A 12,544-nucleotide genomic window follows, 5' to 3' on the forward strand; every position below is an offset into this window, starting at 1 on the left:
AAATCAAGTATCAAAAGAGAAAAAAAAATTATATTAATTTTTATTCTCTCACTTCGGTGATAATCTATCCCTAACTACGGCCAACCTTCAGAATTGTTATATTACTCCAGACCTATCAAATTCTTAAATTTTTCAATCTTCCAGTTAAATAAATAAATAAAAAAAAACTATTAATGAAAAACTACGGGACACTGCAGCCCAAATCCATCTGGGTGTCAGGTTTCACTCCCGAAAACTTAAGGCCCATTCCAAGCCTGTACAGAGAGAGAAGAGAAGAGAGAGAGCAGAGAGAGAGAGAGAGAGAGAAGAGCGAGAGAGAGAGTGTAGAGAGAGAAGGGGGGGGGGGGAAGGGGGGGGGGGGGGTCGGAAGATCCACCCCAAAAAAAAAAATTTATGGTGGAAGTCCATATTTTTGTCTGTGGACTATCCTTTTCACTGAACTGTAACTTACAAAGTATAAATAAACAATCATTTGGATATTTTGGCAAAGTCTATAATTTTTTTTTTTTTTTTTGTTTTTTTTTTTATTAAAACATTAAGATAATTTGCTTTAGCAGTATACAAGGATAGAGTGATAATAGGAACATGATATATACCTATACATGCAATGAAATTTATAAAGCATAGGTTCAGCTTAATGGAAAAGAATACTCTGGGTACGGGCCTACATTCCTTCAAGCACAGGACGATAAGGCATAAAGTTACAAGCAATGCCGACACTTGCACCATTAAAAAAAAAAAAAAAACACACCAATATATAGTACCTGATTAATGATTTATATATATACTTTTGGCGTACATACAAAGCCTGGGGCGCAACTGAGGCCATTCAGCGCTGAAACGGTAATTGACAGTGAAAAGGTATGAAAGGTGTAACAGGAGGAAAACCTCGGATTTGCCCTATGAATCAACTGTTAACGAGACGGTGGACAGTAAGATGGAAGAGAATATGAACGGAGGTACGATAATATATTGCTGGGGATTTGAATTTTGATAACAATTCAAGAATACAAAATGTTCTCTGATAGTGAATTTAATTTGGATATTAATTCAAGAGAACAAAATATTCTCTGATTTAAAAAAAAAAAAAAAAAAAAAAAAAAAAAAAAAAAAAGTAAAATAAATACCCGTGATTTTCATTTGGGTAGTAATTCAAGACGACAAAATGTTCTCTGACACTATTTTCACTTAAGTATTCATTTATGTATGTTTTATTTATTTATTTTCATTTATTTATTTTTTTTTTTCGCCATGTGCTCTAATGGGGTTTCTTAATTAAGAATTTCGGAAGAAATTCTTGAATGGATTCATCTTAAAGAAGAGCATTTCTCTGAAATCTCGGTGACCGCGAGGGTAACGACCCACCAGTCTGAACTTCGTGGTGATGTGGAATGGAATACAGAGTTTAGGCCAAAGGCCAAGCGCTGGGGCCTTGTTTGTTTGTTTGTATAGTGCTTTTACGTTGCATGGAACCAATGGTTATTCAGCAACGAGACCAACGGCTTGACGTGACTTCCGAACCACGTCGAGAGTGAACTTCTATCATCAGAAATACACATCTCTCGCTCCTCAATGGAATGGCCGAGAATCGAACCAGCGACCACCGACGTAGGACGCCAACACCATACCAATCACGCCACTGAGGCGCGCGCTGGGGCCTATAAAGGTCATTCAGCGCTGGAAAGGAATTTGAGAATAGGTAGGTCTCAAAGGTGTAACCGACTACGGGGTTGCGGTGATATGAGACTCAAACAAAAGACACTCAAAATTTATCTTCGTGTACGTCCGTTACATTTTCTGATTCCGTACAAGGAAATCCTACGAGGCAAGACAGTAAATGTTTTTATTTATTACATAAAGACGAATGAGTTCTAATGTGCCAGAATCTATAGAAGGGTCACCTTCAAATTTTCGGGGTAGGGTGGTGAACCAGGCAAGGTCGATGGATTAAAGGTACCTCAGCAGAGACCAAATGACTTTATTTTAAATAATAACAAATAATAGGAACGAGGGGAAAAGCAGTTACACTGTTCGGAAGCTTTACTACATAAAATGACGTAACATATCAAAAGCATAAAAAACGTAGAAGAATGACTTACTTCATACATAACACACGCATATATATATATATATTATATATATATATATATATATATATCTTATATATATATATAGAGATACGAGAGAGAGTAGAGAGAGAGAGAGAGAGAGAGTGAGGAGAGAGAGAGAGAGAGAGAGAGTCTTACAAGAAGTAATAGGATAGGCGCAACAGGGGGGGCGGCCTGAGAAAATATACGTGGTGCAGTTATATAAAATTGCAGTCATCTAATATTCCTTAGCAATGACGGAAATCCTGAATGTACGCCCCCCCCCAATTTTCCAAATTTTCCACACCCGCAAACCCCCCCCCCCCCCCACCCCCCCCCCCCAACTATAAAATTCCCTGAATATTCGCATGATAAAACAAGTGACGTATGAAGGAACGATATAAAAATGAACGATCATACTTAACACAAGTAAAACTAAACTAGGAAACTCCTGCATACTTTAGGTCGCTGATTGATTGAAACTGATGATAACATTCTCTTATCTTCATTTTTCATCCCATGTCCCTGATAGTATAGTAATAATAGTATATATATAACCGTTTTGAAAAGACGCGGTACGGTATACTACTACTACGCATGCGTCAGTAAGAGTGCGTATGGCTACTGCCTTCCTGGACGTGTCCTTCGACTTTGAAGCGACACATCTGCGTCCACAAGTGAAAGCCAAATTTAGCCTGAACGGACAAGCGCCACTCCTGCTTGCTATATAAGAAGCAGTCTGGTTAGCAACAGCGAGGAGGCCACGCAAGCAAGCCCAGCTAGCTGACCTTCCCCAATCACTCAGCAGCATTACATCAACTACTCCCATTGTCTGGCGAGGGGGGGGGGGGGGGGGGGGGGGGGGGGGGGGCAGCATGCGTGGATGGAAGTGGCCTAAAGTTTAATCAACTCGCCAACATCGGCGTACTGGCACTGTATCGTCAATAATAAATAAATAAATTATTAGCATTTTAGTCTCAACTCAGTGTCACCTTGAGGGTGTACCCAACATCCAAACAAGATCAGGTCAAGTGTTTATACGTCCTGAGAGAGAGAGAGAGAGAGAGAGAGAGCATCTTCTGTAAAGCCGCGTGCACTACCACACGCTGTACAACCAACGATAAGGGTATAACAAACTTCAATTTGAATGTCTTCTCACTGATAAAACAGGCGTACCAACATGGCTACATCAAGATAAAAGCCAAGTGCAGTAACTATAAGAGTCTGGTTACGTAACCGGGAGGGGAAAAGCGAATGGCGTGAGAGAGAGAAAGAGTGAAGAGAAACAGCAGCAGCAGCACCGGTTGGAAGAGCAGAAGCTCCTGTTGGGGGGCATGGTAAGTGGCTCGATGAGGCGGTGGGGTAGGGAGATGGCTCGCGGGGATTAGGGCAGGGGGTGTTGGGTGGGGTTGCACTAGCAGGCGTTTTCTGTGCCTTACAGCGTTCCCGCCTGGCGCCAGTCGATTGTCTTCTACAGGCTAATACGAGATACCTAGAACTTGACGATCCAAAGATTACTTTTTTCTCATGAGCTCATTATACCATGAGCTCATTATATCATGATTAAACTTACGACACAAGAAATAACATCAAACCTTTGAAGAGAGCGAAAAAAAATTGAAAGTTCGCAGCTTGCCATGGCCTTGAGTGCAGCCTATGTCATCGCTAAACACGATCATTAGCATAAATTTATTCAAGAACTGTGGTCCAGTCCCTTTGAAAAACAAAAGAAATAAACACATAAAATGCGAATAAAGACGATTCCTTTGGGGCAAGCACTAATGAAAGTATGTTTTATTTAGCATACAGTAATAACTAATATCAAATTCCACAAGTGTGCAACATACCTTCCACAGGATCAATTAACACTCAATGTCCCATAAACATCTATCTATCTATCAATATGCTAAGTAAACAGATACACTCACTACCTATTTACGTAAGAGGTTGACACTTGTAGGTGTGAAGGAGAGCCCACGGAAGGCCCTAAGGGCCTAAGCCCTTAACCTGGCCCTAAGCCCAGTCCTCATAACATGCTTGCATTTTTGTCAATCTCGCCCTTCTCTCATGATAAATGCGATGTTTGCTAATACTCTACTATAAGACTATATATTCTTCTATTGCTTGGTACCATCCGTCTAATCTTATTCTTTTATTACTATCAATAAAAATCCGTTATTATCAATTTTCTTTCCCTATGCGACTCTCTCTCTCTCTCTGAGTATGGTGTAGTTCACTATGTGATAAAAAACTGAATATGCTCTTAGAATAAAATCAATATATTTTACTCATATTGGGCATCCGTTTGTGTGCCATTACCACACCGTATTGTCTTGTATTTCCTTATTCGAGATGATGTGGTAAAATACAAGCAAATATGGCAACACAGGTTAATGTTGTTTAGTCACTAAACTGTGTGTAGATAAATTCAAATGCAGACATACAGAACGTATACAAGAACAACCACATAGATATTCAGATACTTATACAAAACAGGTGGGTTCTTGATATAATAGTGTTATCCAGAAACCAAGATGATTTAAGCATGTGAAGAGTGAAGCAAATAATTGTCAGTCTAACTAAGTAGATACAGATAGCTTATGTGAAGGCCCGGAGTTCTAGATGAATCATGGCAAACAGTGATATACAAGAGGTGGAAAGTCATCCAAACACATCTTAGATATCCAATAAAAGGAAAACCTGACATTAAAACAATGACTCCATATTGACTGTCAGTGAACAGTCAATGAGGGCAGTTTAAAGCCAGGATACTAAAGATAAATTTATCCCACTGAAATGAGTAAGAATTTCTTGACATGATAGTACCACATCATTATTTGCATGACTACATTATTGTTATAATAATGGACTCATACACATGAAGCTACTTGTCAGAAAAGCTTCAACTGATGACAACGCTTGTATGTACTGTATATTAAAATACAGACACAAAGTCATCAAATGTACAGCTATAGTAAAACATGAACATAACAAACACACAACAGTATGAAAAAATAACACAATTAATTATGTAAACACTGGCTAAAAAAAACAGATACAAAAGAACCTGGTTCCATGTATCAAGCTGAAGCCCTGTCCTCAATATGATTCAGGCTTCATAAACTTTTATTCCAAGATCTATAACCAGTTTATCTTGCCAGCGAGCTGACCTCACTTTCCTAGAATTAGTAGGACACACAAAAACAACAACTCCGTCGTTTATGGATGTACACAAACTCCTTAAATCTCTAGTTCCTGTAAATGCTCATTCTTAAACTATTATGATACAAGAAGAAGAAAGTAATCAAGACCCAGCAAATATGAAAAGAGCAGCCTAAACCCAAATGAAAAATAAGAGAACTTCAACAATAAAAGGAGTAACAAATCTATTAATCCATAAATCCTTAAAAAAAAAAGCGTCCAAAACAAACAATTTTTTTTACTGCTTCAATTGCCTGTTTTGACAGGCTGATGACCGAGCCAGAGATATAACAGATTTGAAGAAAAGTGCAACCTTTGCCAAAACACTTAAGCTAGGTTGGTCAAAATGAGAGAGAGCCTATTGAGTCATGCACTGAAATCTAAACAATTTATCACCAAAGATTGTGAGCTGTATCTGTTCCCATGTGAACTTGAACTAGGTGCTGGTTATTTAGATTGCCATTCAACTAACCTTACACACACAAAAAAAAAAGCCATATCATCAACAACGATTCTGCATCATGCTTTTATCCTATTATATCATGGCACTCAGTTACTGTGCATTACTTTAGAATCTTCAAAATTCTTATATAGTACAGTAATTAACACACATTCCTTCCTGACTTTTTGTAGACCATACTTTTCTGCCCCTCGATACATAGGTACATACTACAATTTACAAGGGCTACGTAGGTGTCTTGTTACACAGTAAAGTAACAGTAAAATGTATATATTATAATGCAATAACTACATACAAAAAGAGAACACTATACCAATATACTATATCACCCAATAACTACATATAAAAAGAGATCGCTATACCAATATTCTATATCACCATGTTGAAGCATGTTCAATGGCTATGGCTATGGAATAACCAGTCAAATGTATATCAATATAGTTAGATTGGGTGAAATGGAATTTTTTCCCAGAAATTCCTGTTCAATACTTTATTTATCCATGCTATCAAATATTTTTCAAAATAAGTATACCACTTATAACATCAAGCTGCCCTACTATTTTCAGCAATGAATGAGTCATAAATACAACAAACAAGGACTTAAAACCAATGTAAGTGCCTGTCATCAAGACCACAACAATATCAGGGTATCAGCCTAACCTTACATCCTGTAATTATGCCTGAAGTAAAATTAAGGAATGGAGAAAAAGCAATCTAGCCCACAAGGCCCACCTTCCAACATCAAGGAGTTGGATCATATAAATAGGAATTCTTGCCTAACTCTCTAGATGGCCAATACCAGTAGTATACTAACACGTTATAAGCCAGGTCAATATAGTTTGAAATCTTAGCATTAGCTCGCTGCCTTCCAAGAATGACTTTTGGACATACTGTTTATCGATTCTTGCAGCACCCAGTCTATCCTCTGAAGGGTAGGCTAGCATAAAAGCAAAGGACAGACTAGCCTAAAAGCCAAGCCTTGGCTATATTGCAGTGTATCCATACTTATTACAATTTGCAATTTGTTTGCTACAAAAAATGCACAAAATTAATACATATTAAAATGTGATAATACAATATCAACAAACTCCTGGAACAGCAAGGCTAGAGTACCTTCTGTAACCTAACCACAGGGTTTTCTTATGACAACATATAACGTTTTATAACCTTTCTCATGATGTTTAATGAATCTTCACTGTGAAAATTAAGTACTATATTACTGTACAGTACTTACTTTCTAGAATCTTCTACAAGACAGTATCAATTTTAAAAATCATACTTTTTTACATGGCGATTCTGTTTGATTAGCCTATTGCTTTTTTTTGTCTGTACCAATAAGATATTCTATCCTTTACCTCTGGCGTAAAACATATCACTGCAGAGCTGCGCTGTAATTTATACATGCAGTGTTACGCCATGTGTTCTTGAATATTCACTTTCAACAGGCTACTACTGAAATACCATTTGTTCTTTGGTGAATTACGCCTATCAACACGTCATGATGCTTCCAAATGTTTCAATATCAAAATTTATAAAATTTGTGAAATATGGATCTCTAATTTTACAACATGATTTGGACAGATTTGAAATTCTTTGCCATAGAAAAATTTCTCTAACATGTTGAGAAAAATTTCTTTAACATGTTACATTACAGAGAAATTTTACCTTTACGGTTATGCCTCAGAAAAGTCAAATATTTCTAAGTAATAAGCCTTTAAGGGTCTACACGTTTGGTTTTTGTACTAAGCTAACAGATTAATAAATAGGCTAAGAAAAAATTGGTGGTATACTCAACTTTTCCCATATCTGGTCCTATAGACCTAGGATAGGCCTATCACCATGTTAAGTCTAAGCTGATCTGTATCTTTAATATTTACATTCATAGGAGGGGTTAGTAAGTAGGTGAAGTTTTACTTTTATGATTGCGATGGGATTCTCGCAAATTTGATAGGCCTACACTTCTACTGAAAATGCTTTGTTAAAAGCTATAACAAAACCTTTAGCCTGGTAGCCTATCGTGGGGAACTGGGGTCTAGGGGTTACGTAAGGTTAGGTTGAGAGGCCCAGGTCAAATAACGGTTCCTCTCTCCTATTTACCAGCACATGGCATCCTATATTGGGTTAGGGTAATAAGGCTGCATACCTCTTATCGTATCTTCCCCCCATCCCCGTCCCCACCGACACCCCGGTTTCCCACGATAGGCTACTTATAGGCTAGGCTACAAAATTTTAATAGGTAACTTTTAACAATATTTAAATACAATGGAAGTGTAGGCTCATCAAAATTGCGGGAATCTCATTAAAATAGTAAAAATAAAACTTTGCCAGTTTAATAGGCTAACTCCTATTGATGTAAGTATATTAAAAGATACAGCCTACCTAAAACTTTACACGACCCCAGGCCTACCCTAGGCCTATAGTGTCAGATAAGGTTAAGGATTAGCATAAAACGAACTTTCCCTAGCCTTGCCTATTTAATTAACAATTCCTTCTTTTAATGTAAATATTAAAAAATACGGCCTAGCTAAGACTTCACACGACCATAGGCCTATCCTAGGCCTATAGGATCAGATATGAGGAAAGTTTGCCAAATCTCGTTTGTCGTGGTCTAATTTTGTTAATGTATTGGGTCTAGTAGGTTTAAAACCAAGCGTGCTGACCATTATCGATTTATTATTTTTTAATATTTTTGCTTTTTTTAGGCCTAGTCGCCTCGTGTCCTATAGGCCTAGGTAGGTCTACCGGATCCCATACGACCGAACAGCAGCTGACCGTAACATTAAAAGACATTTCTCTAATCTATGAACAAATGTCACCTTTCGCCGCCCGGCTTATCAATAGCATCGAGAACCATCCGAAGCATTAATGAGCGTATAATGAAACCACAAAAAAATTATAATGGAAACGACACTTACTTCTTCAGAAGGTATTCCGGTAAGAGCACCAATTTGACGTATTTGACCTTGAGCTGATCCCAGCGGTTTCGAGAGTGAGTCGTCTACAGGAATGGATGGAGGGGTTTCGTGTGACGTCATCAACCCGTTTGTCACGTTTGTTTCTGGTTTAAAACGTTAACTTTTTTTTTTTAGTAAAATGATTAATTTTTACTTGATTTTGCTATACATTTTTTATTTGTTTTAAGCAATAAAGTCACAAATACGTCTGTCACGTTTGTTTCTGGTTTAAAACATTGAAATTTTTTAGTCGAATTGTTAATTTTTACTTGGTTTTTGCTGTACACTTTGGATTTGTTTTAATCAATAAAATCATCAACCCGTCTGTCACGTTTGTTTCTAGTTTAAAACGCTAACTTTTTTAGTCGAATTATTAATTTTTACTTGTTTTTTGCTGTACATTTTGGATTTATTGTAAGCAATAAAGTCATCAACCCGTCTGTAAAGTTTGTTTCTGGTTTAAAACGTTAACTTCTTTTTAGTCAAATTGTCAAATTATTAATTCTTACTTGTTTTTTCTGTACATTTTGGCATCTTTAGTCCAAGTAATAAAGGCATCGACCGTCTGCAAGTTTGTTTTTGCTTTAAAACGTTCACTTTTTAGTCGAATTATTAATTTTCACTTGTTTTTTTTTGTTGTATATTTTAGATTTTAAACGATTGTCGGGAGGAAGTGGCATGTTTATTCTAAGCAATAAAGGCATCAACCCGTCTGTCACGTTTGTATCTGGTTTAAAACGTTAACTTTTTAGTCGAATTATCAATTTTTACCTGTTTATTTTCCTGTACATTTTGGATTAATTGTAAGCAATAAAGTCATCAACCCGTCTGTCATGTTTGTTTTTTGGATTTTCAACGATCGTGGAAAGGCAGCGGCATCTTTATTGTCACGTTTGTTTCTCGATTAAAACATAAACTTCAGTCAAACTGTCATTTTTTCCTTGTTTTTTTCTGTACTTTTTGGATGTTCAGTGATCGTGAGGAGGAAGTGGCTTTTTTATTCTAAGCAATAATATTGTTCAATAATCATTTACTAAAAAAAAAAATCTCTAAAATAGAAGCACACACACACACAATGTTTACATGGTAGGCCAATCTGATCGATTCGAGATTTCAAATGCAGACATGCCAACCTGAAAAAATAGGGCGGAAAGTGGAATTTCAGGGGATCTGCGTTTTCGTGTGTACTTTGAAATTAGTAGTACTACAAAAGTTCATGTGAGCCATGGAAGAATTTAACAATCTGCGAACAATTTTCGTTATGATACTTAAAGTACTGGTGAAACACATGGAACATTGACTGACTTTGAGTTAGAGCAAAAATATGAGCATCATTGAACTCGAAATGATATTTGACTTGACATGATTCTAGATTATGCTACACTAGAAACCGAAATGAAAATAGCACTCCGTGTAGAAATACCATAGCCTGACGAGAGAGAGAGAGAGAGAGAGAGAGAGAGAGAGAGAGAGAGAGAGAGAGAGAGAGAGAGAGAGAGAGAGAGCAAGCGTTACAGAATCAATACTTGTCAGTGACATCAGCAATAATGACAAGGTCTAGCCTGGATACATTAAAATACGGTACATATGAAGGGGGCGATATAGAATGTCAACCATATGGTTAAAAATAGAATATAACTTCCCACTGAACTGTCTTGCTTATAACAATTTTAAAAGTAAATACCATGCAGTGGTTATTATAAAAAGCCTCATATCACGATAAAGATTGCATTATTGCCATGTTTCATCTGTTTTCGTAAAAAATTGCAGATTCCTTCATACTTAAACGTTGTAGCCGATCATGTTAGGGAGGCTGTGTCGGAAATATGTAGCATTCCCATTTTTTATGGATGCTATAGAAATTATGGTGTTAACTAAAAAAGAAATAAAAGTTACAAATCCAGACAATCAATCAAATATATAGTGCTGTAAACACTAGTATACTCGTATGTTGTTAAGTAGGTAGTACCCCTTCATCAGAAGCCTATTTTCAACGGAATATATCAAAAGGTTGGAGATCCACATCCAAAGAAGATGGAGCAGTAAGAAAACAGTGAAGAAGAAGAAAAAAGTAAAGACGAAAGAGGAAACATGCTACCTTCGTGGTGCTATAGGAAAGTCAAAATGAGATTAAAAAATCCAAGTAGGAAGAGTCAGATTAAATACGTTAGAGGTAAATTATATATTAAGCAAAGATTGTTTACCAAACAGGGGAAAAATCGAAAATTTACAATTACTACTACTTCAGCTTAGTAGATTCTGATTCGTGCAACAGTCATATCATGAATGAAAGGACGAGATCATACTTATTATTTTCCCCTTTATATGTCTGTGTAGAGAGGGAATTAAAAACGAAAGGAATATACTGAAACTACAAGCAACAATTAAGAAATCATACAAATAAAGAATAGCTCAGGGAACGAGACAGAAACAGGAGCCGTTGTAGGTAATGGATAGCCAACAAAACTACTGTTAATACTACTACGAGTACAACTTCTATGAAAATCCGAAAACGTAAGCATAGTTCTGATTTAGCTTAAATACTGCTTAAAGATATTTGTTAAGAATGAATCAAGATGTAGGTCAGAATTTCACATACTCTTAGGCCTTACTTTAAATGTAACTAATTACTTAACTAACCTAGGCAGAGTTGTACCACGTGTGTAGCAAAGTTAGACGTACTCTAGGACATGCACGTAGGTAGTACCTACCTACCTAGCTATGTAGTTAAGACAGGTAACCTAGAATGGCTACTACACTTTAGCAGAAATCAGCCTTCTTTGAGACTGTTCTTTGGAGACCTATTCGCAAATGGTAACATGCAGCCAAGTGTAGAAAATAGTAGGCCTAGGTAATGAAACTGACAAGTTTTAAGCTATCAAGTGGACTAGGTACCCTAGTACTAGGTAATACCTACCTAGTAGTACTAGGCTAACCTACCTAGCTAGGTACTAGCTAAGTACTACCTACTACCTGGGTAATACCTATATTTCTCGACCTTTCATATTTTTTTTTTTTTTCATAGTTTACCCCTCCTGTTGTATTAGCTAGTTGACTTGTTTTTGGTTTACCCCACCAAAAACTCAGGTTTCTCACTGTTGCCCCCATACTACTACCTAGGTAGCTAGTATTTGTCAGATACCTAAGTAGCTACCTAGGTGTAAATGACCGAATGGTGACATAGGCTAGCAGTCACCTTTCAGAACGCGGCCACATCCTGAAAAAGCTCTTGAATTATACCTACTAGGTATAGATAGTATTGTGAGGAACGTATGGAAGTCTCGGTGTGCTGCCAGGATGGACCACAACTCTTAGCTAACTGATGCTCATGGCAGTGAATTCAAGTACTTTTTCGGGAAGGTGGTCGCATTCTGGGATTGGTGGCCGCTATTCTGCCACTCGGTCATTTACCTTAGGTGTAATGAAAATGCGAAAACTACCAATAGTGACCAAAAATCATAAAAAATGGATAAACAACAAAAAAAATATATGGTTTTTGTGTTTGATGAAGAGCAGCCTTAGCCATATTAGATATCTGCAACTTATAGCTTTTACTGGGAACTTTCCAGGCAAAGGCCAAATTAGTCTAGGGTTTGGTATTGAAGCCTGGGACATACTTAGCAGATGAACAAAAATGATAGATTCATGTGGATAGGCCATGTAATAGAAAAATACAATAAATGTAGTATTTGCATCTACAAAAGAACAAGATTTCAGTGTTGTAATTATTTATTAAGAAGAGGAAAATCCATTGAAATTGTGAGGAATGTTTTCTTGCATACTTCGGCATCTTGTAACTTGGGTTTATTTAAGTGTAACAAGTCATCATAAAGATGACATTG

The 12,544-nt window shown here is 36.9% G+C and overlaps 1 protein-coding gene and 1 pseudogene across 1 annotated transcript in view; one reads left to right on the forward strand and one right to left on the reverse strand.

Annotated features, from left to right (window-relative positions):
• The window catches only part of LOC135200004 (glycogenin-1-like), a 247,778-nt gene that overhangs the window by 130,946 nt on the left and 104,288 nt on the right, over positions 1–12,544 (reverse strand). The window lies entirely within an intron of this gene.
• LOC135200003 (CTP synthase 1-like) overlaps positions 11,142–12,544 on the forward strand; it is a 155,460-nt pseudogene continuing 154,057 nt past the window's right edge.

The sequence above is a fragment of the Macrobrachium nipponense genome, chromosome 26, assembly GCF_015104395.2.
Source record: "Macrobrachium nipponense isolate FS-2020 chromosome 26, ASM1510439v2, whole genome shotgun sequence".
Classification (NCBI taxonomy): Eukaryota; Metazoa; Arthropoda; class Malacostraca; order Decapoda; family Palaemonidae; genus Macrobrachium; species Macrobrachium nipponense.